Source organism: Triticum aestivum, chromosome 7B (assembly GCF_018294505.1).
Source record: "Triticum aestivum cultivar Chinese Spring chromosome 7B, IWGSC CS RefSeq v2.1, whole genome shotgun sequence".
NCBI classification, from domain to species: domain Eukaryota; kingdom Viridiplantae; phylum Streptophyta; class Magnoliopsida; order Poales; family Poaceae; genus Triticum; species Triticum aestivum.
In genome coordinates this window covers 455,492,723-455,500,250 of record NC_057813.1, presented here as the reverse complement: position 1 = coordinate 455,500,250, position 7,528 = coordinate 455,492,723, and the positions used below count along the sequence as shown (strand labels likewise).

The 7,528-nt window shown below is 43.6% G+C and overlaps 1 long non-coding RNA gene across 27 annotated transcripts; it reads left to right on the top strand.

Annotated features, from left to right (window-relative positions):
• The first annotated feature begins 227 nt into the window (after nt 1-227).
• LOC123160415 (uncharacterized) lies at nt 228-6,667 on the top strand. Of its 27 annotated transcripts, none has more exons than XR_006480192.1 (13): nt 228-619; nt 718-866; nt 967-1,024; nt 1,306-1,401; nt 1,659-1,880; nt 2,463-2,744; nt 2,840-2,907; nt 3,691-3,789; nt 4,224-4,363; nt 4,615-4,699; nt 5,176-5,227; nt 5,309-6,041; nt 6,351-6,667. It is a non-coding gene; the product is annotated as an uncharacterized lncRNA (long non-coding RNA). The 27 variants fall into 27 exon arrangements; XR_006480196.1 differs by having other exon boundaries at nt 4,615-5,227; nt 5,309-5,376; nt 5,937-6,041; XR_006480181.1 differs by adding an exon at nt 2,026-2,085 and having other exon boundaries at nt 2,463-2,582; nt 2,678-2,744; nt 3,696-3,789; nt 4,615-6,041.
• Nucleotides 6,668-7,528: the final 861 nt, after the last annotated feature.

Below are 7,528 nucleotides of genomic sequence, written 5' to 3'. Positions count from 1 at the left end.
GACGATTCTAGCCGTCCGATTCGTTTGCTTGATGTGTTCTGTTCCGTCAGATCAAGCCGCTGGAGAGCGTCGGCCGTCGGATTGGATCGATGACCCTGTAGCAATAAATAGTATAGAGACGTTCGTGCCACTGCGCGTAAATAGCCTGCCCCGCCGGGGGCATTTTCGTCATTTCACATGGCTGGAAAAATACCCAATAGCGACATGGGTGTGACCTAGCCGTCGCTCCTCCCGCACTCGCGCAGCCGCCTCCGCTCGCCCAACCCTCTCCCCGACCTCTCCCTCCCGTGCTAGAACCCCCGCCTCTCTCTCACACACACTCCCTGCAAACCCTAGAACCTCACCCGCGCCTCCCAGCCCCGCCGTTGTCGTCTTCTCGCCCAGCCGGCCGCCGTCGCACCGCACGCTCGTGCGTAGGGGCGAGAAGGGGAACCACCGCCCGCTCCTCGAGCGCGAGGAGGACGTGGTGATGCAGCGCCCAGATCCACGGCGGGATCGACGCGCCGTCGTTAACATGAGCCGCCACTGTCCTCGAGGTCGGCCATGGAGGGGGGTCCGACCCAGCTGCAGCCGTGGACGGAGACACCCCAAACCCTAGCATGGGGACCGAGCCGCCATGGTGAGGCACTGCACCGGATCCCTCTCCTCTTCCTCCTTCTTCCACGGATTTCTCCTCTCTCTTTCTATCCCTCTCTCACCATGGTCTCGTCTCTGTAGGAAGGAGGCCAGCGGCGAGGACGACGCCATGGTCCCTGTTGTGCTCCCGGATCCGTCGCCCATCTGCCCTGACCTGGCCCTTCTCCTTCCCGTCGGCCAAGCGGAGCCGCTCGTGTCGCTGCTCTACCTGACGAGGGCGTCGTGGTGAGGTGAGCCTCCTTCTGCTAGTGCCGCTCCCCTTCGTGGTGCTAACCTTGCTTAGCCTCTCTCCCTCTCTCACCACTGCTCCTTCCATCTCCCGTCGTGCAGGTTGCCGTTGCTGTTTGTAGAGACATTTGAGGATAGGTCACGTTGCTTCATCGTGCAGGTGCATGTCTTTTTTGAATCGTACTGGTGGATTTGATCTCCGACGAATCTTTTTGCGTTTGGATTCTTTTGCATCTCCTATTCCTGTTTTGGTTTCTTCTTATTGCCTCTGCCATTCCATTGGATTTTTTTCTTGGGCTAATTTCGCTGTTTGTGGAGCGTTTGTTTCTATGATTGTAGCCTTCCACTTTCATTATGTTCCTCTTATTTTCATATTTTTTTGTTTTCCTCTTCATTTGGTTGATACTGTATTGTTTATGTTCTTCCAAATTTGTTTTGCAGGTACTGGCCGGGCTTGGCATGGATTGGTGTCCCGGGCGTTGGTTGCAGGTTTCTTGCCTATTCAGGTAGGCCGGTCACCTCCACCATGACAAGAAGGTATTCATTTTCCTGGTCATTTGTTTGCAAAATGGGGAGGGGATTAGATGATGTGTGGCATGCACTGGCTCATTTGCATATACAAAAAAATATTAGATCAATTAAAAAAAGGATGTAGTGTTGGGTGCATAGCTGGTTGCATTTCCACGACTGTTCTACACACTAGGCAAACTTTGTGTTCTGCTTATGAATTGTTAACTAGAGTGGAAAATCACATGCTTTTAATTTTGGTTTGTGGCTTATTTTTTGCTGGGCAGAGAGTAAGGGTAGGCGCAAACATCTGCCGGATAGGACACCATGTGTAGAGAGAGTTGGCTCGCTGGAGCATACTCTTCGGAGACAAGTTGGGAGACCATGTAGTTGAGCCTGCATATATAGGTTTAACATTTGACTTGATTCATGAGTGTGGAAAGCGACGACACAGTGTCGACTCAAGTGATGGGGAAAGTGGACCCACAAGCCGCTGGTTGGACAAATAGGTAATTTGATGCAACCATTTCCTTGCATAGCCTTGATGATTGACCAAGAAAACCTGTTCTGAATATCTAGAAAACAGTGTCGGCTCAGGTACATTTAATTCAAGTTGTGTGATTCCGACTGAAATCTGAATGGATGTAATTACAGTGAGGCCATGGAGCAAACATGTGGTGGCATATTCAACTTTAAACACGGTCTATGCGACATGTATGTCAAGTGCACACATAGTTTTCAATGTTTTAGTGAAGAGCCATCGATAGGGCATGAAGCAGTAGATTTATCATTTTACTGAAGATTCCTCAGTTTACACACGATCTCTGACCAAGTGTGTCATTGCTGACGGAATTTTCAGAGTTATGGTTAAGAGGCCATCGATCCAACAGAGCTAGGATATTGATCATTTAAAAATTAGATTGTAGTAGACAATGTATGAACATGTATGTTAATTGCCGACCGAATTTTCGGAGGTAGAATATGATGTAGATTAGAAACACAAGATCTCATCATGCCATTGCAGAGCTTGATTAAGTTTATGCAGTGCATTTTATGGAATATGCTAACTCTCCGCTCCGTTGAAATTACAGGACACCTTGTCCCAGTAGGGTCGGCACACTCCGCTCCACTAAAATTACAGGATCGGATGCCGTGTCCGGGGAGAATTGGTGCACTGGAGCAAACGATTCAGGGGTGTGCAGATAAGTTGGGTGAGCACGCTACTATTGGGCTAACATTGGATTCCGTGGGAAAAAAATAAAGACTTTTACAATCTTTATTCACGGAAGCATGGTTTCGGCATCAGATATGGGAAAAGTAGGCTTGACATTGAGAAGGCGAAGTGTATGCAGGAAGATGTCTACGGATGCTCTGTAAGTGTTCTTTAAAAATCTGAAGTAAACTCAATTTCCTATTGGTGCATATGTGGTTCTGCTGCTTAACGATGTAGTGCCTGTTCGAAATGCAGGGGAAGCCAATGTAGTGGCTGAACAAGACTGGGATCATGTTTACGATACATTTTCCATCGATACAGAGGTATGAATCCTATGATTGACATTGTAAAAACTCTCAGTGAACAGCCTGCCTCCTGAATTAATAGTGAGAAGCCGTATATTTTACTTTTAGGTGTAAACAAATAGTAAAATATGAGGTAGCCATCTCCTACTGATTAATAGTGAGAAGCCTACCTGTTGGATTTTATTCTTAGATGATATGAAGTATTATCTATATTGACTATTTATAATGTATGCATATATTTTACTGGTTAGCATGCTACTATTAGCGGAAGTTTTAGTGCTCTTTATGGTCGAAAGTGGTGTGCCTCTCCAAGCCACTCTGCTTTCCATCAACACCGATGACCACAACAAATGTAGAATATTCATAGAGCGATTTGTCGGGAGGACGCCGGCATCCTCGCCGCCGTCCGGTCCGGCAACAGGTTCGGTATTGCAATCTCATGTTCCATTTGGATTGCAATATCTACGCTCTTTTGCTTAGTACTGGTTAAATAGGGCCAAACTATGTGTGAAAAGGTGCATGAACCTTCTATATTAATTTTTTTAGATTTATTCAGCGGTAACATACAAGTGGTGGCTGGCCCTTTTCCATGCTGCTAGCTTTAAAATTCTGGAAGCTACACGTCCTCCTATTTTCAACTGGATATAGTCCAGATATATTTGCTTCTATTTCCAACGGCTCTAAACATGTTCCTCAGTTTCTATAAGCATATGAAGAAGATAACATTTGTTTGTCCTTTGGATTGAAGAAGTTTACATAGGTTATTACAGCAAATGCTTATTTTTTTCACCCCATGGCCAGGGCAGTGCTTACAAAAAGAGGAGGCAAGCTGAAGAGGAAGGTTGGAAGAAGGAGAGCAACCGTGCGTAGTTCTGACTGCCTCTTCCACCTGTCGCTAAGGTAAGTTATGCGCATACACCGCACTCACGTAATTGTTTCAAGAGATTCTAGAATTTTTGCTCAAAGGGCCACTATTTGCGTGTTGAAGTTATCCCTCCACAATCCGTTTTGTTGTACTTCTCTAGACAGATAATGTGATCTCCATACAGGATTACTCAGTGAACTTGTTTTTTTATGTTCTCTTATTCAAATATTTAAGGCTCCAAGCTTTAGAAAATCAAAGTCAGTTTCACTATACCATTTGTCATATGATTATGCTTGAATTGGAGGTGAAGTCTCAGTGTATCAAACCGCATAGTGAAAACATATACACATACGACTGGATGGGAATGAATAGCATCGATTGTGTGTGTTAGGAATATGCTCTCTTATTTTGCAACAAGAAACTTGCTCTAATCTCTGTGTGATCAAGTTTATGTGTTTCTGCTATACAGTGTCATAGGCAAGAGGACCAAGTGCGGGCGGGTGAGCATCAGGAGTCTAGCTGGTCGGCTTCAGCCTTTGAGGTGTTGTAGGCTAGCGGTGCCGCTTCCGAGCATCTCCTCACCCCTTGCTCCTGTGGCCCCTTCAATAGGTCAGACCCCCTCTCTCTCAAGACTTTGCTGATTAAATATATAATAACAAATAATTATCATACATTGAGCTATATTTGGTTCCCTATAGAAGGAAAAATGCGCCTTTTGTGTAATTGTGGTGATCAATTTTAAGCTTTCCTGCTTTTACCTTAGTCTTGCTCAATATGGTGTTACACTTCGAAAGTAAATAATAGGAAATGTGTAACCATGGTGATCAATTTTAATTTTATTGTCTGAATTTGTTATGTAGAAGTAGATCTTTGAGCTGTTGGTGTCGATGGTTTCTATGAAAGCAAATAATAGGAAAAGTTGCATTTTCATGTCCTATCCAGATGGTTAGTTCTCTGATGACATGCTTTAAGTATGGTCTGTGCTCTCTTCCTCCATCCCATGTATGTGATTGATGTCGCCCTTTGATTGTTTGGTGTTGGAGTCTCTCTGTATAATCACAGTGCCTCTTTGCTTAATCTGCTGACGTATGCTATTTACAGTTCCTTCCCCAGCTCCTAACGGATCTTTAGAGTTACTATTTATTAGTATTTTGTGCTACAACATAATTAGTGCCCGACAAACCCTGTTTACCTTCTTATCTCACTATTGTCTGTTGTCATCCTTTTATGCATTATAACCCAGCTTGATATATTCGCTGCAACATAATATTCCCCTTGGGTTATTGAATCGTTTTGCTCTATACATCCCAAAAAAACACAGACTATTTGCATTACATGGTTTTGCTACCTCTTATGAAATTGCATTCGCTGTGTTATGCGGAAAACTTACTTCGGCCACTCTTATGAGTGTATATTTTCAGTTTCAGGTTTTTCTTTGTATTACTCCTAGGAAAACTCGCTGAATTTTTCCCTGTGAGCCTGGCACATTGTTTAATAACTGGTATAGCTTCATAACTGTTATACCCTTCTGATCTTTTCCTTTTCTTATGTCAGCTAACCAGTGAGGATATATATAAAAAGGATACCACCAATAGCATAGCGCCCTGCTGCTGTAATTACATGTATGTATAAATTCTATGGTAACTTTAGGTTCTTCCCTTATGGCCTTTCCTCTAATCATAAGAGGTACAAAGGAGATGCATTTTATGAAACTGGAATATTTTAGTTCTCCTGCTGGTGTCCGTGCTTTTTTTAATCTCACATGGCTTACTTGCTATCTAAGTGTTCTCATTAAACTTTCTCTATAGAAAGCTTGCTAAAGTTGTAACCGAACAAAAGCAAGGCTCTCTTGACACACTATCTTTACACACAGAGAGAAGCTAGACTCCCAACCTAGCATGCTCCCTATAATTACAACCGAACAGAAGCAAGGCTCACCCACATATCATGACTCATTATATAGTTCATTTGTTTGAATACAAATCTAGAATTTTGTAAACCATTGTGATAGCTAGAGCATAGTCAAGGCGTTGGTGTGTCACTATGTGTATTGATAAATGAAGAAAAAAAATTCTAACTGGTCGGTGGAGGCAAGACAGAGGTGAGAAGTTGGGTATGTCGTGCTGCAACTAGCTGCTTAATTCATTTCTGATACATCATGGTTTGTCATTTTTCGTTGCAGGCACCAGTTTCATATAATTATAGTTGCAACTAATAAGATCATTGATTTTAACGAGGTCCATAAGATAATAATGTCTCTATTGAGATGCGCAATGAAACATCGAAGGTATGCCCCTGTGTTTCATCCAGACTCTTTTTCAATGCACCCTATCTGAGTGTATGCTTTAGGGAGAAGCCTAATTTTTGAATTTAAACTATGGAATGTGGTCACCTAAATGGGAGTATTCCAATTGGTCACCTCAGTTCATTTTTCAGTAATATAATGTATTCTAATTATGAGATATGATGCGTTGTCATGTTATGCAAAGTCTACCATTATCACTGTTTAAATATCATGAACCTTATTATGCATCAGAAATGACTCCGACATCCTGCTGATCTGGGCTTGCAAATCTATCTATCTATATATATGCAGGACCCTATCCTTTTGTTTGTGGATGCACGAAGTAATGATGTGTGGCTATGGGGGCGTCTCTTTGGATGTTCTAAGGCAGTTTCCCGTGTCTCTGCTAGCTCCGATTCTGTTGCACCATATTGTCCGACATTTATTTATTTATGTGTTTGACCCATGTGGTTAGTTAATGTTGTGATGTTGTCGAAGGACAAGCAGATGTTGCAGTCTGTATGCTACCCTATGTACCCTCTTCGTCATGGACAGTGCTGAGGATTAATACAGACTTATATGTAATTGGCCGGTGCTTGCTTTACTTAAGATGTCCGCTGTTCTATTTCTGATTTCTTGCTTGGTCGTGGAGATGTTTACCATATTGTAGTTAAAGTTTCTGATGTACACATGTTCCAGCCACAAACATGGAATAAAGTTGTACCTACAAAGGATATTATCATTTGTGATATCAGGTTTCTACTATTGCCTGTCTTTGTATATGGTTTGGGAAGCATGTGTGCTTTGAACATTCTGATCTCTTGGTTATATAGTGGCTACTAATAGCAATTGAGTTACTAATAACTTAACATTACACGTTTGACCAAAACGTTCGGACAGGCACCCTCGCGCCAAGATTTGGCGTAGGTCTCACGTCAGGAGGGTGCCCGAAGGGCCCACAAGCCAGGGAGACGCGCCCTAGGGGGGTGGGCGCGCCCCCTAGGCTTGTGGCCTCCTTGTTCACTTCCTAGCCCAGCTCAGGTGCTTCAGGAGTCTCTTTTGGTCCATAAAAAAACATCGTAAATTTTTAGCCCATTTCGAGAACTTTTATTTCTGCATAAAAAACAACACCACGGTAGTTTTACTGAAAACATCGTTAGTCTGGGTTAGTTCTAATCAAATCATACCAAACAATATAAAATTGTTGTATACATGGCATGAATATTTCATAAATTATAGATATGTTGGAGACGTATCAGCAAACACACTGGTTTAAATGGCGAGGCGATGCTCTCGGTCGGCACGCAGCTACAATGTCGACTCCAGTGAGAGGTTGCGTCCACTCTGGCCGGCATGAATGCGGTGCTGACCGCTTTGAGCGGGAAAGGGCGTGAGTGCGGGAGAAGGTTTTGGGTGGGTCAGGGTTGTCAGACGCGTGGGTGGCAGCGGTATGGACGCCCACAAAGCCCCTTGTTTGCTTCTAGTTCGTG